This window comes from Bos indicus x Bos taurus, chromosome 22 (assembly GCF_003369695.1).
Source record: "Bos indicus x Bos taurus breed Angus x Brahman F1 hybrid chromosome 22, Bos_hybrid_MaternalHap_v2.0, whole genome shotgun sequence".
NCBI classification, from domain to species: domain Eukaryota; kingdom Metazoa; phylum Chordata; class Mammalia; order Artiodactyla; family Bovidae; genus Bos; species Bos indicus x Bos taurus.
In genome coordinates this window covers 29,032,057-29,056,657 of record NC_040097.1, presented here as the reverse complement: position 1 = coordinate 29,056,657, position 24,601 = coordinate 29,032,057, and the positions used below count along the sequence as shown (strand labels likewise).

Below are 24,601 nucleotides of genomic sequence, written 5' to 3'. Positions count from 1 at the left end.
GATGCATGAAACAGGGCACTCAAAGCCAGTGCACTGGGACAACCCTGAGGGATGGGATGGGGAGGAAGGGGGGAGGGGGGTTCAGGATGGGGGACATATGTATACCCGTGGCTGATTCATGTCAATGTATGGCAAAAACCACCACAATACTGTAAAGTAAGCAGCTTCCAATTAAAATTAATTAATTAATTTTAAAAAGATTAGAAATTATACCACCTTTCTGCCTTGGTGGAAACCTCTCACGGACGTTTCTCACCATTTGCAATTTGTGGTTTGCATCACTTTATCTGTTTTTTTTTTTTTTTTTTAATTTCAAATCCAACACAGACCAATACTTTTGTAAACTACAATAAAATTGAATTCTAAAACAACTGAAAAACAAAAGAAACACACACACAAATACGCAAGCCCAAATCTGTATGAGAATCAAGAGACCTAAAATCACTCTCTCCAATTGCTATAAAGGTTTCTGAACACTCAATACCTGTTCACATCTCATTGATGACTGACAAGCAGTTCATGAACCACTCTAATCCATGGATCATACTTGCAGTAGCAAGACTCAGATCACAAAACACATAGATAGACATACATGTATGTTGGAGATTCCAGCATTCAATTCAGATGCTAATAATGCATTTGCTTTTCAGCTGATAGAGAAAAATAGTGTTCTGCTTCTTAATACATTTCTGTCAGATACTTATTTCAACTATCTAGGAATAAAATTAACAAGTCCATAATGCTCATAATATCAAACTCCAAGAATACATTAAAATGCTGACTACACTTCACTTAAAATTATCCCAAGATTTAAGCACAAAAATTAGAAACAGATTGTTCATTTTATAATAGATCCTACATTATGTAGAATGATTATAATGAGATGTGTTTCGTGTAAATAAGATGGTGATTTTATATTAATCCATTTATAAAATATGGTCTTTATATATTTATCTTCTATATTTATACCTGCAGCTTTACAGAAACATATTTATTTTCCAAACTAGTATCAAGAGGTTTTTAAAATGCTACTAAAATGATACACAAAACATTTGGCCAAAAAAACACTGGGCCACAAATGTTTTCCTTTACCTATTCTAAGCTTGTTAACATTACCTATTTGAAAATTATCATATATACATATAATCTAAATAAAATAAGATTAAATATAATTTATAAACAAAACTGATGTATGACACTCCTAAGAAGTAAACAGGCTGTCCTTTTCTGTTTTCATTAAAATAGCTTAAGACTGAGGAGGGATACTAGCCAATCTTCTTAAATTATCCTTTGTCTAAAAATACGACCTTCGAAACTATATAAACATAATCCTGAAATTTCTCGTCATTCACAAAGCTTCCTTAAATCAGGATGAGTTAATGATTTTCACCAAAGTGCAACTAAACATTGGATTAGTGCATTCCAGAGGAAATCCTACTTGAGGCTAAACACAAAGTCAGTACTCACTGAAGTGGCACCCAGGAGTAGACTCCACCTTTGGGCCAATTATAAATGAAGGCGGGAACAATCCTGATGGTACTCCTAACAGAAATTTTCCAGAGGTGGGATTCAAGACAGTTGCCTTCAAGTTCCACAGTGCTTCTATCATATCATCTGGCAGGAGGAGTAAATGGTTATTGAATTACAGAAGGAAACTGTGATTCCTCATTTCTTACAGGTCACTGAGGCTCAGGCATACAAACCTTTTATTGCATGGATTTTGCATCTTTGGGCAAAGCAAAAAAAAAAGCAAATGTTATTCTAATGGTGAGCCTACATGGCAAAAACTGAGACGATAACTCAAGAATGAAATCTGCTAAAAACTTTTCTTCAATCCCTGCCCCTACACCTGGATTATAACAGGCAGGCAATGAGTATAGCATGGAGAAAGGAAGAGAGAAGATAAAGATGCAAAACAAACAAGTACAAGCTCTGAAAAACATGAAAACATGATGCACAAGCAACAGAATGCAGACAGTGAATTATCTTGATGCTTTGTTACAATTTAAAAAACATTAACTTGAAAAATACTAACAACTTCTATTCTTTGAGAGCTTATTATATATCAAGTACTGTGCAAAGCATCCATCATTTCAAACAATTTTTCCAAAATTCTGAAACACTAGTCATGATGCTCATTGCAAATAAGGAGACAGGCTTAAGGATGTAAATAACTTGACTAGGATCAAAGTTAGTATGTTTGTCTAATTTCAAGCTTTTGCCCTAAACCTCACACTTCTCTATCTTCTAATGTCAAAACATTAAAAAATAATAATGAAGACAAATGTTCATACTTGTAAATGCCCCAAACTAAAAAACTCCCTAAATGCCCATCAACAGGAGAATGGGTAAATCCCCCCCAAAAAAATGTATTTGAAGGAATACCATATAATCATGAAAAAACCAACTCTACCCACAGTAGCCCAGATGAATTTCTCAAACATAATCATGATGAATAAAGGCCAGGCACAGGCAAGTGCCTAAATATGACTGAATCCATTTCTATAAAGCACAAAACTGGCAAAGTTAATCTATGCAGTTATGAATCAGGGTGGTAGCTACTGTAGGGTGGGGTGATGACTAAAGAGTACAGGAAGGGAGCATCAAGTGCAGATATCACCTGATTAATTGATCTGAGAGCTGGATAACAGGAGTTCAATTTACCAAAAAAAAGCCATCATTCTATACACTTAAAGTAAGTATGCTTTTCTCTACATACATTACACTTCAATAAAATACTTTTTATCAAAAGAAGATGCACCTCCTTAAGGCATTTTCTACTTTATCCTTTTAATGTATTTAGACTCAAATATTCTTTAATAAAGCACTCTATATTTTCCCATGCTTTAGAAATCTTAAGTACAAATATAAGAAAATAAATCATTTGAAGAATGATATAATACCATCTATAGCAACATGGATGAAGCTAGAGATTATCATATTAAGTGAAATAAATCAGACAAATATCACATATCACTTAGATGCAGAATCTAAAAATAAATGCTACACATGAATTTATTTACAAAAAAGGAATAGACTCACAGACACAGAAAACAAACAGATGGTTACCAAAGGGAATAGAGGAGGGAGAGGAGAAGATAAATCTGGAATGTAGGATTAACATACACACACTACTGTATATATGAAACAGATAAACAACAAGCACCTGCTATATAGCACAGGGAACTATATTCAGTATTTTACTAACCCATTAGTGGAAAATAACCTGAATGTATATGTATGTGTGTGTATATATATATATATAACTGAATCACTTTGCAGTACACTTGAAATGAATGCAACATTGTAAATTAACTGTACTTCAATTATAAAGTAATTATAAAAAAGAAAAATCATTAGAGATTTGAACGTAAATAAATTGGAGTTGGGGGGAAACAACTGACTAGAAGTTAAAGAAAAATCTGTCTTGGTGTATTCCCCTGCTGTCTCAGTGCACACTCTTGAGAGGAAGGCATTTAACCTCACCAGTGACCAGCTTCCTCATCCAAAAATGGAAGAAATCCCAATAATCTTCAATGGCACCTCATTCTAGTCCTCTTTTTTTTTTTCCTGAACTCTACTCTTGCTCGTATCACACTGATGCAGCATTCACACAGAAAACGGGAACCGCTTGCAACCCTATCACATGATACAAGGGTAGAAGGAAGCAGACTTGACACATACATTTAATCAACCTCTGATTATCCATGTAGATATTACAGCCCTGCAGACACTCCCCAGGAACTGAATTAAACCACTCACCACTGGGTCCCACAGCAGCCTTGTTCACATATCCTGAAGCTCCCACACAAAGCAGAATGGTCAGTAGGTCCAACAAAGCCTTGCGTGGATTTTTAACTCTAGGATCATCAGCACCCTACGGTCCACAGGGTCGCAAAGAGTTGGACACCACTGAGCACGCATGCAGGCACACACATTGGCACCACCAGCCTTCACTTTTACCACAGATACTTGCAGACTTTCAGTTTTTCCTAAGATTTGGCCATTTAGTCAGAAGAACACAGAGAAATTAACAATTGCTTATAACATTCAGATTTCATGCTCCTTTGTACAAATTCATTAGATTCTCCTACCTACCTGCTTCATGCAATACAAGAACGAAACCTAATTCTGATGAACACTGTATCAGCCAGGATCCAATCAGGAGACAGAAACCAGAAAAATGTGAATGAAGAAAGGAATTATTAACTATCACAGAGAATTAGCTAATAAGAAGTAAACTCTAATATAGGAATAGCAGACATAAGGAGCCGCCACGACCCTTAGGGCTCAGGGTCCTCCTCCCCAGGGCTGAGATCCAGGAGCTCTCTGCATGGGAGGGAATTCACTGTGTCCAGCACTTACTGGACTCCATCCTCTGGAGTCCCTGGGAAGGCTCTTCACAGAGAGGTGGCCCACCAGAGACACTGGTGAGCAGGCACACCTGCTGCAGAAAGGAAAACTCCTTCCCCTTGCAACATCTCTCCAGCGCCCTCTCCTGACAAAGCTTAACATCATGCCAACTGGCAAAAGAAAAACATCTAGAGTCCAGAACCATTTTCACACAGCAGGCAATAAAGGGTGAAAGTCGACCTCATAGACAATAAACTGATAACCAGAACACATCCTATAGCAAGCAATTGCAGTAAGTTCTAATAACCCAACACGCTCCATGCAAGCCACAGGTGCTAACTTCATCCTATAAGAACTGCCACACTGAGGAAACCCGAAGGGAAAGAGACACATGTACCCCAATGTTCATCGCAGCACTGTTTATAATAGCCAGGACATAGAAGCAACCTAGATGTCCATCAGCAGATGAATGGATAAGAAAGCTGTGGTACATATACACAATGGAGTATTACTCAGCCATTAAAAAGAATACATTTGAATCAGTTCTAATGAGGTGGATGAAACTGGAGCCTATTATACAGAGTGAAGTAAGCCAGAAAGAAAAACACCAATACAGTATACTAACGCATATATATGGAATTTAGAAAGATGGTAACAATAACCCTGTGTACGAGACACCAAAAGAGACACTGATGTATAGATCAGTCTTATGGACTCTGTGGGAGAGGGAGAGGGTGGGGAGATTTGGGAGAATGGCATTGAAACATGTATAATATCATGTATGAAACGAGTCGCCAGTCCAGGTTTAATGCACGATACTGGATGCTTGGGGCTGGTGCACTGGGACAACCCAGAGGGAGGGTATGGGGAGGCAGGAGGGAGGAGGGTTCAGGATGGGGAACACAGGTATACCTGTGGCGGATTCATTTCGATATTTGGCAAAACTAATACAATATTGTAAAGTTTAAAAATAAAATAAAATAAAATTAAAAAAAAAAAAAAAGAACTGCCCTGGCTAAAGGTGACAAAACTGATGTGGAGGAAGGAAAATTCTTTGTCAAGAGGCAAACAAATCTGACAACAGCAGGATAACAGAACTACTTCCACATCAGGTGCAGGGTTCTTGTCTCCTGGGATACATCTAAACTGTCCTTTTTTTTTTCTTTTTTACTGTATACTGAGCTTGTCTCAAATCATTTTTTAGATAGTCCTTAGCCTAGCACAGTTTTGATAATACCAGTCTTCTGACAAATGATGACAGACTGTGAATATCAAATCACTCACTGAGCCATAAATAATGTTGCTCATATTTTTGACCTTTGCTTAGCCATTCACACGAACGTGGTAACTGTTCTGTATTACGATAATTTCAGGCCTGTGTTTGTGTGTCACTCATGGCCTTTTGTCCAAGCTCTGGTCATTTTGCCAACCAAAATGCAAAGCTGGAGTGCATCTCTGGAACTAGAAAAAAAATCATATTCATATCCTCAGAGTACAGGATTAATGATCAGTAGTATCACGAATGATTCCAACCACAGGAAAGACTCAAAATAAAGGAAATGAGCAAACACGGGCCAATAACTCACTTTGGTACAGATCACAACATGCAGGCTTTTGAGAGAACATCAGATCTGGAGAAAGACCCTGATGCTAACAGAAATAAAATAATCATAATCCATATTTCCAGAAGAGGGGGGTAAAAAAGCATGTAAGACTAAGGTTCAAAACAGAACTGTATGGAGCATACCAGCAACTAACCTTAAGTAGGAGGGTGTAGAAAAGCTGACTGAAAAAGTAGAATGAAAATAAATATTCCCTGTGAACATCAACCTAATTTAGGACTCAATAAGCCTGAGCTGAATAATCAATTTCAATTGGGGCAAAAAGAGCCTTTGGAAAAGAAATAAAACAGACTAGTAAGGAAATCACAGGGACAAGCAAAGAATGTTTTATCTTGGTGGGTGGGGGGTGAATTCAAAATCTGGGAAATAACAGAAATAACTTAGTCACCGTTTTGCAGCACAGTCTGGGGAAGGAAAAACAGAGGCTGAGACACATGGGAGCTGCTCTGTTGCTCTCTACCTCACTTAGCTGTTTTCTCTTCCTGGGATTCACTTGTCCAGTTTCTAATTTCCATTAGATTTGGTTAGGTTTGGTCTTTTTTTCTCCATAGGAAGGTAAGCTCTGTGAAGGTAGAAATGTCTCTTTTTTTAAACTTTATTTCCCCAGTATCTAGGACAGTGCTAGGAATGGAACAAATACTCAAGAAATACGTTGGATGAACTCACAAAACCCAAGAAAGGAATTTTTATATTGGGTTTTGATTGATTATATATATATATATATATATAATTTGATTGATTATATATTCAGTATCAAGTGTTACAGAGTAAACACATTCTAAACCAGGGTCACTAGTAATTTTAGGCTTCGTATTGCATGTTTTTTTGTTTTGTTTTACCTTCAGTGGTTGAGAACAAGTATTCACTGTGAAAACCATTCTTAGTTCCATAGCTAATACAAACACACACACACGATCAAAGCAATCTGGCTTGTACTTCTGCTTTCATGGATACGTTTTTTTTTTTTCTTTCCTATTCTAAATAGAGAATTCAGGAGCTAATATTAGTCTTGCTGCTACCTATTTACACTTTTTTCTAATTTTTTCAATCTAATTTGATCCTGTTGAAGGAAAACAATAAATTCAAGGGCCTGAAAAAATAAAATGCAAAGTGAGCAAGTTCAGGACAGCAAGAGAGAAGCCACCTTAAGTCCAAGTGTATGGTTCCTGCTGTCTCTCCTTGTTTCCCATATGTCCTACCCCCGAGATTTTAAGTTTCAGCAACCTCATTAATTTGTCAAGCTTTATGACTCAAGCTTAGGGGGTGGGGGAGAGGGCAGTGACCCATGAAACAAAGACTTCAATGTCTCCAGAAGCTGAGAAAATTCCAGCATTGTCAGGGCAGATACTATTTATAATCCAGTTAAAGTGTACGCTCCTAAATGCATTTTCTACGGCGAATATCCGACCCACACTTCTGAATTCCTGGCTTCCTCAATGGTGAAGAAGGCAAGCAGCTAAAACTCTGAGGACTGAGAAGGGGGAAAAGTGAACTCCTCGCTCTTACTATTTTATAACATCCAGCATCATGTGACAGAATTAAAAGGTTCCTGTTTTTGACTCACCTTTGACAAGAAAGTGCCTCATTGCTATGAGCTTTGAGCTTAAGTTACTGGAAACATGTGGGGTTGGAAAATATCCTACAATGCACACTTTAGGAGAGAAAAAAAAAGTTATGGAAAACTCCATTTAACTTTTTTCCAGAAAAATGCACCCACATAGGAATAGATGCCAAGCTACCTTATTGAATGTGTATACATGTGGCCCCTCATCGTGCACATACTCTACGTTAACACTTCTCTATGGCTCAAGAGTAGGGCTCTTCGGAAAAGGGGGTATCTTGCCCTGCTGCTGTCCAAGGGGCGGGTGCTAGGCAGCCCAGCGTTGCTGCAGGGGCTCTGCAGTGATTGATGACGACGGACTCTGCAAGCCCTGCACATTACCTCCACTCCACTCATGGATCCCAACCAAATTAATTTTCTCCTGTGCCAATTCCATCACATCCCTTGGGTTTACAAAGAAGTTTTTACCAGGCCATCAGAACCCAAAAGGGAATGAACATTTTCGTCCTGGCAGGAACTTAAAATAGAGCTTAAAAATAAAACAATGGGAATGAATTTTTAGCTCTGCAAAGCTCTTAGTCTCTAGAAATTTCTTGTACAACTGAAAAAAAAAAATCCTACTCCTGCTTTTACTGCTCCATTTAAACTGCAAGTTATGAAGAAACTAATGTAGAAAGTCCAAGGTTTTCATTCCAGATCTGAACTGACATATATCAAACTAAACAGTCATGTCAAAGTATAAGTGGAACCAAGTTTCATGTACATCCCTAGTTAAGAGTCTAGCCCAAACAGTACTGCCAAACAGAAATATAAAGTGAGCCACATACGTAAATTAAAATTTTCTAGTCACCGTATTTTTTAAAAAATGAAGCAGATGAAATTAATTTTATCTTATTTCACCTAGTGTACCCCAAAGAGTATTTCAACATCAATTAAAAATATAAATTATTACTGTGATATTTTACATGTTTTTATGTTTTTGTTTACAAAAACAGGTGTGAATTTTATACTTGGAGAACACCTCAGCTTGAAATAGTCACATGTCAAGTGCTCAAGAGTCATGTGTGGCCTGGGCTACCATATTGGACAACAGAGCTCTAAAGGCTTCTCTTATGTTTCATTAAGTTCACTCTTCCAATCCAGAAAGTTCTAATTGCAACAACAAAGCTATCATTGGCAGGAGAAGATATTCTGAGCAGTGTTTCAACTTCTTGGACAAGTTCACACGTGGGCTTCACTCTGACACGTCCACACTTGGGGCCATCTGTTACAATGGAACGATGCCCACGAGAAAGAGGTTACCAGCTTCTAGAATCAGACATGCAACCACAGCAAGAAGATTCTCCTAGCTTAAGCAAGTTCCAAATCCTGAACTTCTGAACTTCATTTTTCCCAGGTGCTGCATCTGGACATTTAGCAGGGCTTAAATTAGTACCATTTTTGAGATACTGTCTTTGAAAGAGAGGAGGGAAAAAAAAAAAAAACAGGCTGAATTTTTTTTAGGATGGGTCTTTGAAGAAGAAGGTTAAAGGAAACACAAGCTAACATTGGAAGAGGCACTGTGCCCTTCATATGCCATTTTTTTAAAAAAACAAATCAAGGCTTAAAAAGTCCCTTCGGTATGAACTGTTTATTCCCATCATACCTTCAACTGAACAACGGTAGTCACGTTTCTGAGAACACTGCAGTCTTCTGATGTACATATGTATATATCTATTTCTTCTTGAAGGTGAATCTTACTGAAATTTTAATCTATTAATATCACAGGATTAGAAACACAAAGCTGATGAATGCTGATTTTCATTTGAAACACTCACTCTTCTTTGATTTTTTTTCCCAAACCATGTGCTAGTTGTTAGAAAATTTTTTAATCAATTTTTAAAAGAAAATTAACCTATTTTAATGCCCACAGATTCTAATATTACTTCTCTGACTTTAAAATATACCTTTGACTCTAAATGCTCTTAATATTTTATGAAAATAGTCATAAAATATTCACAAATACTTTATTAAAATGCAGTATTTTCCATTAAAGAACTTAAATATCTAGTGAGAATAAGAAAGCCAAAAGCTCAAACTGTACTTCATTGATGTATTCACTCAACAAATATTTATTTAGTGGCTACGTTACACCCGACACTACATACATACTACACAGGTGCTGGAAAAGGAAAACAAACATGGTCTCTCCTTAGTGGAGCTTAAAATCTAAGCTGGAAGATGAATAAGTAAGTAGTAACAGTCAGAATGTGAGCATTAATATTGGGGAATTATAGAAAGCAGAGAGATAAGGAGAAAGAGAGAGACGGAAGGACAGAGGGAGGGAGGCAAGAAATTAAAGACGATAGACAGATAGATAGCAGATAGATGTGTGTGCATGCTCAATCGCTAAGTCGTGTCTGACTCTTTGCAACCCCATAGACTGTAACCCACCAGGATCCTCTGTCCATGGGATTCTCCAGGCAAGAATACTGGAATGGGTTGCCACACCCTCTTCCAGGGGATCGTCCCGACCCAGGAATCGAACCTGCATCTCCTGAGTCTCCCGAATTGCAGGCACATTCTTTACCATTGAGCCATTAGGGAAACCCAAATGGACAGATACATAGGTACATACACACATACATACATAAAGACCTGAGGCATGTATAAGGGAGTCAGCCAAAAAAAAAAAAAAACTGAGAGAAACAGAGAGGGAGTTACAGATGAAGGGGGAAATTAAGTGGAAACACCTAGAATGAAAGCCAGGGAATGAACAGGAAATCTAAGAGGTAACAAAAAAAAGAAGAAGAAGAAGAAAAAAAAACAAGCAAAAGGTGGCTGGATGGCAAAAAAAAAAAAGTAGATGATGTTTAGGAGAAGCAATGGAGTTGGATGGAGAAGGGAATGGCAACCCACTCCAGTATTCTTGCCTGGAGAATTCCATGGACAGAGAAGCCTGGCAGGCTACAGTCCATGGGGTTGCAAAGAGTCAGACATGACTGAAGCACACAGGCACTCATGGAGTTGGGGGGCTTCATACGTCCCTTTAAGTTGCACAGACTATGTCCTAGCAGTGAGACACCAACTCGGAGTCTGAAGATTCAGACAGCTCAGAGGAGAGGAGATTAGATGGAGCACATGGACTGGTCCAGGACTGAGTCCCTGCACTCCGATATCCAAAATTCACACTGAGGTAGACCTACCTAACAAACGGTATCCTAACAATAACTTCCACAAATATATATACAGATGGAGCAATATTTCTGGCCTCAAAGCCTAACCTTATATTCTGCAACTGTCCCGTAGTAAGACAATATCTAATTTTGTAATCATATTCCTGGAAACATTCCCCAAAGTCTTGATAAAACATGAACTAAGACACTGAAGCAGAATTTTAGTTCCAACTTGAACATTGTTGTTATTATATTTGTTTTTAAGATAAGTATCGAACAAAGACTGTAACAAATTCCAGTGTAAGCACCATTCAGATCTTTAGATGTTATTCCAATATCTGATTTGATTCTTGTCAGAAACAAAGCATCAAGGATTCAATTCAAGGCTTTTTTCTACCCCTGTTCTCCCTCACACCCATTTCTCTCCTTAGAAAGAAAGTGCTTTCTTGAAACTGTTTTTTTTTTCAGCGTTTTCATGCGCGCGCGCGCACACACACACACACACACACACACACACACACACACTCAAACACACACATACTCACACACACACACAAACCCACATTCATTATAAATACATGGCAATGTTCTGCCCATATTTTAAAACTTGACCTAAGTGAGACCTATCTTACCCATCATACTGCACTTTGTGTGTTTAATTCTATCGTTTTTTAAACAAGCATGTCAAGATTATGTGAAGGGGTAAGACAGGTTTTTAAAATTATGAATCATATCAGCTGTACCAAATGAAGACAAATATAATAAACACACCTTATCACACAGCCTAAGAAATAAAACCTTAAAGAGATAATCAGGTTAAAAAAAAGATGTAATCAGATTAATTCTCAAAGCCATTTTGCAGAGTCTTCAGGCATTCTGCATCCCTATATGAGTAGTTTCAGAACAAGCATCAACTCATGTGACTACCACAGCTAGAAATCATTAATGCATTTTTCTGTAACTTCTCTGACAGTTCTGCAAGCAGAGGGATGGAAAACGTCCATGTTCTCCTTGATCCTATCACACTTCAGGGACAATTAACTGCCACAAGAAACTCAGTACCTCGACTTTCTAACCTAATGGCATTTTCTTCCCATGTAACACCCTCACTTAATGGCGCAAATACAGCCGAATCCCACTACCATCACTATAACCACTGTCGTAGAATGAGCTTTAACATGTGTCAGGAGCTATGCTAAGCATTTTACTTGTACTACCAAAAATAATGCTCATAAAACCCTGTGACTTAGATACGACTATGTCTATTCTGCAGATAAGGCAACCAAGTCAGAGAGATGTTAACAAGTTGCCAAAGATCAAAAGATAGTAAAAGCTGGAGACTAAATTTGACATCTACATCAACTCCTGATCTTAACTATTACATAAAAACTACATTAGAAAAAAGTTCATTTTCAATCATGCAGAGGAACTAGTACTACATTATCTCTCCCATTGTAATTAACTAGAAAATTAGACAAAATATATGAAACAACAGTTTTCAGTCATTAAACAATAAGCAATTTGGGACTGTGATTACTGAAGGAAGAGGAAAAAATGAGATGAGCAATATAACCACCTAAGAGTTCTACCTAGAAGTACTTTCCAGACTGTGAGACAGAGAGGGGCAGCCTAGGCAGAGCAGAGCCTCGGTGAGCTGAGAAGGAAAGTTTGGAATTTGGGGAGAATGAGGTAGAATACGTAGGACAGAGTAAAGGAAAGGAAGGAGCTATGCAATAATAATAATAAGCCTAGAAAATGTCCTTATAGATCTCCTTGAGTCTTTAGTTAATACACAAATGCAGAGAATCAAACTCTGTAGGGCTGAGCAAAGACTAGCTACCAAAATATGACTACAAGGAAAAAAACATCTACTGGGAAGCTATAAGCAAAACAGCTTTCAGAGCTCACAAAGGACTGGGAAACAATCAAGATCCAACCTGCCTGAGTGGAAAAACTTCATTCAACACCTGCTTTATTCAGCAGAGACTTCATTCTGAAGAATAAACAAGGCCTACAGGAAGTCTACGCAAGATCCAGTCTCACAAAAAAATTAAAACAACATCAAAAGAATCAAGCTGATCCTTGAGTAAATTAAGGTGACAAAATCTAGAGATACAAAGGTGTAATACTCACAATGGCTATCATCAAATAAAATATTACTAGACCTGTGGGCAGGAGAGACTTAACTCAGCAGGCCTGGGTTGCTCAAACCCTGCACGTTTCAAAGGCAGGTCTGTCTGCTGGATTGACTTTCACTGGCTTCTAAGAGATAACCTCTGAGCCCTTGGCACAGTATGCTTAATAAGAGTGTTTCTGTATGTCATGAGAAATGCTGGGCTGTATGAAGCACAAGCTGGAATCAAGATTGCACGCAGAAATGTCAATAACCTCAGATATGCAGATGACACCACCCTTATGGCAGAAAGTGAAGAACTAAGAGCCTCTTGATGAAAGTGAAAGAGGACAGATAAAAAGTTGGTTTAAAGCTCAACATTGAGAAAACTAAGATCATGGCATCCAGTCCCATCACTTCATGGCAAATAGATGGGGAGACAGTGGAAACAGTGATAGACTTTATTTTGGGGGGCTCCAAAATTGCTGCAGATCATGATTGCAGCCATGAAATTAAAAGACACTTACTCCTTGGAAGGAAAGTTATGACCAACCTAGACACCATATTAAAAAGCAGAGACATTACTTTGCCAACAAAAGTCCATCTAGTCAAGGCTATGGTTTTTCCAGTAGTCATGTATGGATATGAGAGTTGGACCATAAAGAAAGCTGAGTGCTGAAGAATTGATGCTTTTGAACTGTGGTGTTGGAGAAGACTCTTGAGAGTCCCTTGGACTGCAAGGAGACCCAACCAGTCCATCCTAAAGGAGATCAATCCTGAGTGTTCATTGGAATGACTGATGTAGATGCTGAAACTCCAATACTTTGGCCACCTGACACGAAGAACTGACTCATTTGAAAAGACCCTGATGCTGGGAAAGAGTGAGGGCAGGAGGAGAAGGGGACAACAGAGGATGAGATGGCTGGATGGCATCATCAACTCAACAAACATGAGTTTGAGTAAACTCCAGGAGTTGGTGATGGACAGGAAGGCCTGGCGTGCTGCAGTCCATAGGGTTGCAAAGAGTAGGACACAACCGAGGGACTGAACTGAACTGAACTGAACTGTATGTCTGAGGTCTTGAGCCACACTGTCTTGGGATGATCACCTCTCTCTGTATGCCTGAGGCCATGGGCTATGCTATACAGTTTACCAGAAAACTTTACCCTAGAAAGAGGTTTCCTAAATTTTGTTACCTTTTCAAACTTTTTTTCCTAACTTTTGTGATTTAGGGTGAATACTTTTTTTGCTGGGGGGAGGGAGGAGGTGGAGCTTTGGGAGGAGCAGGGTAAAGTCAAAGCAACTGAGACCACAGGGGCACAACATGACCCCCCCAAAAATTCCAGTACACCGAGGCTCAGGTAAATATCTTCAGTTGGCAACACTTTGTATGTGTTATTACATACTGTTGCTGGAAAATTAACTGAATCCCAATATGGGAAGGGACACCTGAAAGTATTGCACTTGTTTCCACACGAACCAGTAAGTTAATAGGTGGCACATTTGGATATAAAGATACCAACATTTTAGACTACAGAGAAAAGGGAAAAGACTTACTGAAAAAACCAGTGAATCAATACTTAAGTTATACTGTATAAAACATACCACAAGGCTGCTGCTGCTGCTAAGTCACTTCAGTCGCGTCTGACTCTGTACGACGCCATAGACAGCAGCCCACCAGGCTCCCCCATCCCTGGGATTCTCCAGTCAAGAACACTGGAGTGGGTTGCCATTTCCTTCAAAAGCATCACGCTGGGAAGATGATCAGAAGTCTATGGAGAACTGATTCTTTGAGAGGGAAATCAGCAAACTGCCCTGTTACAAAAAGATCTGACAAATGGTAGTTTTTTTTCCTGGTTTATAGGAGTCAATCATACACTATTTAACCCATGGACGGAAGGTTAAATGAAACAATACTCAGTCACAATATTGATAAGCATCTAATATCTTCGAGCAGCACTTAAATACTTAATAACCCTCCATCAAGTTACTGTAGTTAATGCGTCCTGAAAAAAGAACGAGTCAGCAATCCTCTTCCAGTGCCCTATTACAGAATTTTATCTATGATCCTTAAGTATTTTCACTTTTTGCCCATAACACTAACCAAAAAAAAGGCACCCTCTGAAAATAACTGATTTTCCACTACACTTCATTCTATAAACTTTAATCAACTTGCCAGAAAGTCTTTAAAAAGAAGTTGTGCATAGTCCATTCATACTTCAGTGGACATAATAAACTTAATACCTCTTAAAGAAATTTTAAATACTTGGCAGTGAGATAACTCCATAAAAGCTGCTAATGACTCAAGAAACTTGTGGTCCAATGTCAGATCCAGGAACAGCAGTTGGTGATCTTCCTTTTCTGCTAAAGCAACAGAAAACAATCTGGAATGCAAGGGAAAATGGCATAGGGAAAAAAATCTATCAAAAATCCTGATGTTGCTTCTGACATAAACTGAATTTATAAGTGGCTCCAAGAAAGGAATGATATTCATGCCCAAATATATTAGGAACTGTAACAGTATTTCCAGAAGGGAAAAATTATCACACTAAATGTAAATATGTATATAAATGACAGTAAAGACTTCGTACACCTTCTACCTACTACCAACCCAATCATCCTTTTATTTTACTCTATCTTTCTTAATTACCCAACTGTGTCAATGAAAAGTTATCTTACAGAGTAATGAGGAAGGATGGGAAAATCCTGTCTGTGCCAGGCTAAGTATGTTCACTGCAGGGCCAATTTCCCTCAGTCATGAACTCTGGACAGCCTTCCGATTCCAATCATAAACCTTTCCCACTGTCTGTCTGGCAAGCCCACTGAGTGGGAGACAACAAAACGATTTTAGGATGTGCCAACTGAGGATAAGAAGGAAACCAACAAGCTAAATCCTTCACACGCATGACCCAATCCTTGCTCCTCAAAGAACCCAAAGAAAAACAGTAACTTTATCGTTAACTCCTAATACACAGAATTGTTACCCATATTCACTACAGAAATTAATAGGAAAAAAAATGAACTGTACCTAAAAATGTGTATCAAAAAACCCTATCAGACAATTTAGGCAACAAAAACTTAGAAGTTCTAAGAATGAAATAATAACCAGCAAAAGAAAAATCAAGCTGTGAAAATAAAAAATTGACAAAAGGGAAGAAATAGTTTGCATGTGTACGTGCTCGGTCACTTCAGTTGTGTCCGACTCTACAATCCTATGGACTGTAGCCTGCCAGGCTCCTCTGTCCATGGGATTCTCCAGTGCATCGCCATGCCTACTGGAGACCCATATCTCCATGGAGTGGGTTGCCATGCCCTCTTCTAGGGGATCTTCCTTACTCAGGGATTGAACCCCCGTCTCTTATGTCTCTTCTATTGGCAGCTGGGTTCTTAACCACTACCACCACGTGGGAAGCCCAAGAAATAGTCTATTGAGAGTTAAATCAAATACCAAAAAGCTTGGTCCTTCAGGCATATTTTATAACTCAGCCTCTCTTCTGTCCTATCTCTTGTCTCTGAGAGCAAACATCTCAAAACTTGCTAGCCCCTCACTGACATGCCCCTTTACCTTTCAAAGCATTTCTGTAAGTGTAATCTAACTTTCATTACACCATGCCTATGAGACTGCACCATTCCCATTTTAGACCAACCCGCTAGTGTCAAGCACCTTGGATAAGGTCATGGAGCTATTTTGGGACAGAGCTCTAACTTACTCTAACTTACTATCCTCATTCTTTCCACAATATTGCACTATTTTGCTTATTCTCCTTACCCCATTTCTATTTTTATCCTTGCCCCATTTGTTTCTCCAAAGTTTCTACTAACCTAATGTTCTACTAGAAGCATATGGGGTTGCCAGGGACAGAAACCCACTGCGGGGAGTGCAAGGAAAGGAGAAAGAATAAGGACACAGCAGGCCACATTACAGATACCCGAGGACAGCAATTTCACAGCTAGGTCCCTGGGGAGTGGAACTGGGATGAGGTCAAAGACAAAGTTCTCCTTGCCGTGTCTTTCGTGAGTCGTCTCACTACACTCTCAGGACGTCTGTGCTTCGCTGCACACACCCACCCCAGTTAGTCTCACTTGACACCGTCAGCCTCAGTCCACACATGGCCCCTGGTAATCACCAAGTTCGCCTACCCCTTCCTCATCTTTCCATGCTTCACAGACTGTAATAACATTCGTATCTTTACTCAAACTCTCTCAAGAGTGAGTTAGCTGTCTCTCCGTCAGATGATGGCCCGGCCGACTTTGGTTGGGTGTCCACCACTGGCTTGATTAGCTATGGGAAAGGGAAAGAACAATATGGCAGGCCAGGAAACCATTCTGGCAACAGGTAGTTCATAGACTGGGGCATTAAAGTACTACATTATAACAATTGTTGAATGATAGTACAGACATTTAACCAAATTCCTCATTTTAAAGATGAGGATACAGAGGTCTGCATGGTAAAGTGACTCACCTAAGGCCACAGAGATGCACCGTGGCAGTCATGCCTACAGTCCACATATCTGATTCTTTGAAGCCGCATACTTTACTCTGAAACCTATCATCAAAACTGGTCAATCCATAGTTAATGACAGAGCTCTTGCTCACATCAAGCTAAATATCCTGATAAGTCAATAGCAAATCTATCATTAACCACAATGTATAAATACTCATGAAATATACCTACCTTTAAAGCAGTACACTTCAACCACAGCTGCCCAGTAAAATCATCTGAGGAGCTTCCTAAGAAATGCCAGTCCCCATGTCCCGCCCTAAACCAATTATATCAGAATCTCTGAGGGCAACCTCCTGACACTGGTTCTGTAGCTACTAAAAAGCTCCCCAGGTCAAACTAATATGCAGAGTTCAGCATCGCTGCTTTACAATCTTAAAATTAATGTGCAAATATATCTACAGAAATTCTTTAACATCTCTAATCCAAATTCAAAATCAGACAAATAATAATTTAACAATATACTTTAGATCACAAGTTTTAGACAAAATTTGGATATCAACAATTAGTTACCATGTAGTATTCATCTATATTCTTAACAAATATGAAGTAGATTATAAGCTCCATTGCCATTCTCTGTCATATCCCGTACAGCACTTTGCATTGTTGATGCTTAATAAATGATTGTTGATCATACAGATAAATGGATGATCTTATTTATCTCTCATAGTGGCCCTCGAAGATGGGCATTATTATTTCCTTGTCACTAATGAGGATTTTTAAGCTAAGAAAGACTCTAATACAGTCAGAGTGATGCCAAAATCACATGTCTTTTCAGAGATTTAATCAACACTGATCTTTTGAGCAAACATCAAAACTGTTATTTCATACAGATGGCCAATAGGCATGTTAGAAAATGCAAACAAAACTATAATGAGGTTATCACTTCAAAATGGTCAGAATGACCATGATTAAAAACCTACAAATAATAAATGTGCTCAACCATAAAAAGAATGAAATGATGCATTTTCAACAACGTGGATGGACCTAGAGATTACCATACTAAGTGAAGTAAGTCAGAAAGAGAAAGACAAATACCATGTGATATCACTTAAATGTGGAATCTAAAGTATGATACAAATGAACATATGAATAAGGCAGAAACAAACTCACAGACATAGAAACCAAACTTATGGTTACCAAGAGGAAAGAAGGTGGGGGGGGGGGGATAAATCAGGAGTTGGGGATTAGCAGATACAAATCACTATATATAAAATAGACAAACAAGGACATGATGTACAGTACAGAGAACTATATTCAATATCCTATCATACCATTATGGAAAAGAATATGAAAAATAATAGATATATGTATAACTGGATCACTTTGCTATATACCAGAAACTAATACAACATTGTAAATCAATTATATTTCGATAATTCTTTTTAAAAAACTGATACATTAAAAAAGTCATTTTGAATACTAGCTCTATTATTTAATTTCAAAATCTGAGCATACTGCCACCAAATAAATCTTTCGACTGTCCAAACTCACACTGGACAGTAATCCAGGAACTCCACTTATGGCAAACATAGTTTAAACTCAAGCCACGTATCTAACTCAGTGTGTAAAGTTTTAAGAATTGAATGGAAAAAATTAACCATGTTTAATCTAAAATATGACTCAAGGCTTAGTAAAAGAATAAGTTGGTGAGTAGTAGTCAATAATTTAGTAGTCACCTAAATTATTCCTGCTGCTGCTGCTGCTAAGTCGCTTTAGTCGTGTCCAACTCTGCATGATCCCATAGACGGCAGCCCACCAGGCTCCCCGGTCCCTGGGATTCTCCAGGTGAGAACACTGGAGTAGGTTGCCACACTTTTAACTTTTATTAAAAGTTAAAAAAAACTTTTAATAGAAACTGGATCTCTTGCATAAGATGGAGCAAAATCTCATAATTTGCTGACACTGAAGAGCTAAAAACTAAAGAAGAGAAACCCATGCAAAAGAACCTGTGCTTCTTCTTAACTAATTGAAACAATATTTTTGTTTCAATATCAAACCCTGCAAGAAGCTATAAAAATCTGGACTAAGCTTTTGAAAAACAACATAAAATTCTCCTGGCTAGCCAACGCCAGGCTCAGGATGAAGGACCAAAGGTAAATGAAGCTGCTTAATATACTCAGCTCTAAAAATAAAAGAAAACCAAAAAGGAGGTGACAGTAGAAGAAATGGAAAATTCCTAACATATTTCCTCATCTCTAATCATTTGATTAAACAAATGAATGAATGATGCTATTTATCTCTCATAGTGGCCCTTTTAAGCAAAAAAAAAAAAAACTTTTAATAGAAACTGGATCTCTTGCATAAGATGGAGCAAAATCTCATAATTTGCTGACATTGAAGAGCTAAAAACTAAAGAAGAGAAACCCATGCAAGAACCTGTGCTTCTTCTTAACTAACTGAAACAATATTTTTGGAAGAATATTCAAGATACCATCTTAAAAATTTCAGAATGTTTCTTATATTAATATTATTGCTGATTTTGCCAGTACAGTATCTGAACTAAGATTTTGGAAGATGGCCCCAGAAACTGGCTTGGTTCTGCTGTTGCTAAAAAAATATGCCCACATATCACCAATAAAGGCAGAATGAATGAGACATAATCCAGAGTGTACAAAAGAGCAAACTGCTACTAACAACTACTATTTTGTCATCAGGCAAATACATAAATAATGACTTGAGCCTGGTGTTATGCCACGTGCAAAAGCAAAAGTCTTCCTCTACCCACAACATTATGTTCTACAGAGAAAGATACACTTAGTTCCCTGGTATTTATACACATTCACGTGACCCTGTGGGTTTTTATTTTTAATTCATAGGCTCTGTTACATCACACTTTAACATGAGCAACAGCCTTGTAAAAGAACCATGTGATAAACCAGTTGGGTCCAGTGTCTAATCAGATCCAGCACCCTGATCACAGATGAAGCATCTGGGCATCCTTACTTTAACCCCTTCAATGCACCAGGGTATTATTTAGAAAATTATTGTTCTAGTACCCTAAATGATACCTTAGTCATGCTGCCCTACAGGCTAATTGAAGAGAGATCAGGATAAGAAGTCAATGACACAGCAATACTGGTTGGGATCATTCTATAGCTCAAGTACAGTAAGGAACTGTACTACTCTACACACAGCTCATTCCACCACACACTCAGAGTACGCTGATGATGCCAAATAATTAAGATATTTTCTGAGTCTCTGACTTCTCAGGAACTATCTCTAGTCACTTCTCAGAAGTCGGTGAAGCTAGCTCTTTCTGCTCTGTGGTTTCTGTTCAGTGCTGCTGATTTTAATTTATAAAACAGGCTGAGTGGACACAAGAGAACTGTGTATCATCACAGGTGGGCACAAAACAATTCCAAACACCCCTCAGCGCCCATACGACTCTGTTTCCAGGTCCTTTTGAGTTTTGCTCCTAGATACCTCTCAGATTCACTTTAAAGTCCCCATTACCTCTCAGCTGGACTAACACAGAAACTATCTCACCACTGTCTCCAGATTTTCCTCTTGCCCCTAGCCCTGCTTTACCCCGGCAATCCCTGCTCAATCTCTTCTTCACACTGCAGCCCAAAGGATCTTTTCAAAATCCAAACCTGATCATATGATCCTTCTACCTACTTGACCCCATCCCCCATTTTAAATTCTATAACAGCTTTCCATTTTGGTTGGGGTAAAGATCTAAATCCTTCCAGGGCCGTCAAGGCTCCAGGAGGTGTGGCTTCTACCAAGCTTCCTAGCTTCATCCTGCACGTGCTCTACACGGAGGCCCATGCTTGCATCACTCCTGTCTTACTGTTCCTGGAACACACCACACTCCCTTCCCACCCTAAAGCTTTTTGCACATGCTTTTTCCTTCTGAAATAGTCTACCAGAACTCAGCATAAAATTTACCTCTTTAGGAAGGCCTTCCCTAACCCCATGACCAGGTCAAATTCCCTTACTCTATGGCCTTCTATAATTTTTTCACAACTATCAATTGGTACTTAATATCTGATTATTGGATTAATTTTCATCTTTTTCATTGATTACCAGCCGCATGAGGACAGAGATCATACCTGTGTCAACTAAGGTAACCCATTAGTCCCAATTTTCGTGGAATAGTCCCAGTTCTTGCTGCTGCAGAATAATTACTAAGTGTACCACCTTTGCCTTCCAAAAAACCCTATTATACTAAAACGTATATGGTTGTCTCAGTTATGATCATCACTGAATTCCCGGTAACTACTGCTACAACAGCTATATAAAGTAATCAATGAATACTGATTGAACTACTAATGAGTATAAAATCTAATGTAATCTTGACATATATCAAGAAAAAAAAGATCTACTAAGTAGCTTTCCAACATACCAAACTGCTAAACGGAGATAACTATCAAAGATATAGCCAAGTCTTAATAGCCTTTGGCATTGAGAATATTTTTGCTTAGTTACTAAACACACAATACTTCAGATCAACTCTAGAGAAGCACCATTGTGTTCATATTATTCCAAAATGGGTCACTGGAAGATCAACTGCTTTGATGAGGTCCGTACCTCAAAGTCTGTATAAAGAACACTTTGACCCAAATAAAGGTATCAAAGTGGGTTTTCTACCACAGAACTACAGTAAAAAAATGTTCTGCCTTAATTATTGCACTTAGTAAACGAAGGTGTTGCCTGTATATGTGTCACTGTAGGCAATCAAGACTCCTCACATTCAACCATAGTGAGGAAGAAATTAAATTACATCTCCATGATTAATTGGCTTTAACCAATATAAAAGGCCTTTGTTGAACAACCATCTTTGACAAGGGAAATGTAGAATTAAGCATAGAGCATGTAAATATCTGCTTTGGGCACTAGCCAGCATTTGATCATTAAATCCATCAAAGCAGTAATAGTTTAGGTGAACTATCTCCTGACTATAGCTCTGAATTCCCCACTAATCAGACTGAAAGAAGTAAGAGATCCACAGACTGCCAAAGGCAATAAATAACATCCAAGCATTCCTCAGGTCTGAGGTATGTTATGTCATCCCTAACACAGCTCCAGAGAGCTACAGTGCACCACAGGAATTTTATATAAAAGAGAAGTCAGGCAATAAGACCACCAATCAACACACTGGGGGAAATCATATATGTTAAGAGAGAGAATCTGGCCCGGCTAGAAATAATTTTGGGAGGAGCTTCCTCAAGAAAAGGCAGGCCACTTCAATAGTTTTTCTCTACATCGAAAATTCTGAACAATCCATGTAGCCAAGATAAGAATCTTCAACAGAGAACAAGCCAGGGATGAATGTGTAAAACCCTCTTCAAAAGGAAGCAGGACATCAGAATTTCCCTGCATTACTCATTTTACTGGCTTGTATTTTTTTCCTGCCTTAATTACGCATAGAACCAATCTAACAATAATTGTGGTTTTAATTACAAGTCCATAGGCTCACAGAATTTTAAAAGAGTTCCATCTTCAAACTCTCAGAGGTTTGTTATTTATACAAAGCTTCAGAGAGAAAAGCCTGAATTTTCTGCATATGAGTTCAAGGACCTACATATAAAGGTTCATTAAGTCTTATTGTTACATGCACAAATTTATAGCAAGCTAAATATATTTCCTCAAGATAGAATCTTTAGCTTTAAATTACAAACTGCCTCTTGACCCTCAATGTTAAGAACATTTTATTATCAAATGAATTCAACATTAGAAAAAGAAAAAGCCTCTCAGTTAAAAATATAAAATCTAAATCCCTCAGTTTAAGAAAAAATGTTTAGTTCTACAAACAGATAATCTACACCCAAAATTTGCTTCCGCAAGGTAGTTTTTCACATAACTAGGTTATACTACATGAACTCATTCATCTGTAAGGGACTTACTGTACACTGAATACACTTAACATTCTTCTTGCCAACATAGCATGTACTGTCAGGTGGAAGAGATGACAGTACACAAGCTCATAAGTAAATGATGAAAATACATGGTCGCAGATATTCTTAATCACTTTGAAAGAAACCATCAGGAAGCTGTGATTTAGTACAGCATCAGGGAGTCAGGGAAAGGCCTCATTCTTCTTCCCTTCACCCCAGAAAAGGAGAATAAATTTGTAAATCATCAGAGTTCATGGGGACTATAGAGAGCTTCTTGTTCTTAGTTGAAGTGCTTTTAAAATACTAAGTCAGATCTTCAAAAATTATAGGTAAAATCATGAATATTTGGTAAAATATTACTTTAAAATTCTAGTTTCTAAACAAGAACAACAACAACAAAAAAAGATTCCAAATGGGGAAGAAATCCAGAGGATGTTACCTGTGTGGCAATAGAATGAATGATTTTTTTTAGTTTGAACTGGTGAGCTAAGAAGGCAAAAGGAAATTATCAGGTCAGAAAAAGGTATAAGATAAAATTATGTCATTTTATAGACTCAGTTTCTTGGTAGCTTAAATGAAACAAGCTTGAGAAGTCGGAGAGTGATTCCGGTAACATCTGTCTCTACAATACACCCAGAAACTGGCAAGCTTTAATTGAAAACTAGATTTAAAATCACCAGGAGTACACGTGTACTGCAGCTGTGAGGCCTCCATGTATACCCCACTATGCTTTCCCTGTTCTAATAAGTAGAACAAAGTTGCTTCACACGTTTTCAAATTCAAGGAATAAGATTTGCACAGTGAAGTCTTAGGATAACACCATGCCAAGACAGCCAACACCCCAGGGTCTTCCTTGGACTCAGGACTTCCTCCCCAAGGATAGTCTCTGTGCCTGGAGCCCCTGTGAGAGCTTTCAGGGGCTCTAGAAAAGCAGAAGAAAAAGAATTTGCAAGGAGACACATTATACGGCATTATACCAAATGAAAAACCTTGCTCTCATAGGCTACAAGTGCAAACCACATTTTGAAACGATCAACTCTTAACTACACATGCGTATATAAACTTTTCAAAATTCCAGGTAAAAAATATACACAAAAATATCAAATGCTAATGTGTATTTTTTTTATAAAGAGATTTAAACATTTAAAAAAAACACATACAACAACTTTTTCAATGTTAGACAATGGAAGAACCACAGAAGAAAAAAAAAGGTAAGTGGTAAATAATGGGGAAAGGTCTGAGGGGACTCAAAACAAAAAGGGGGGTTCGGGGGTGGGGGCTCAATCCCAAAAGTGTGCAGAGAGTTCAGAGAGATTAACTGTTGACATGAGGGGCAGGGGGAACAAACCAAACTGGCAAAAATTGATCAAGAAGCAAAATAAAATACCATAATCATGACAAATGGTAATGTATTTTTAGAACTCCAGAAAGATCGTAGAGTTGGCCGTCTCAT

The 24,601-nt window shown here is 38.2% G+C and overlaps 1 protein-coding gene across 9 annotated transcripts in view; it reads right to left on the bottom strand.

Moving 5' to 3' along the window:
* The window catches only part of MITF (melanocyte inducing transcription factor), a 228,773-nt gene that overhangs the window by 139,834 nt on the left and 64,338 nt on the right, over positions 1-24,601 (bottom strand). Inside the window, exon 1 of one of the 9 annotated variants that reach the window (XM_027523884.1) lies at positions 1,468-1,595. The exons of the other annotated variants lie outside the window; for them this stretch is intronic. The gene's annotated coding sequence lies outside the window, so the exon portion shown is untranslated. Of the gene's footprint in view, positions 1-1,467; positions 1,596-24,601 lie in introns of those variants that run through there. 9 annotated transcript variants of the gene reach the window in all.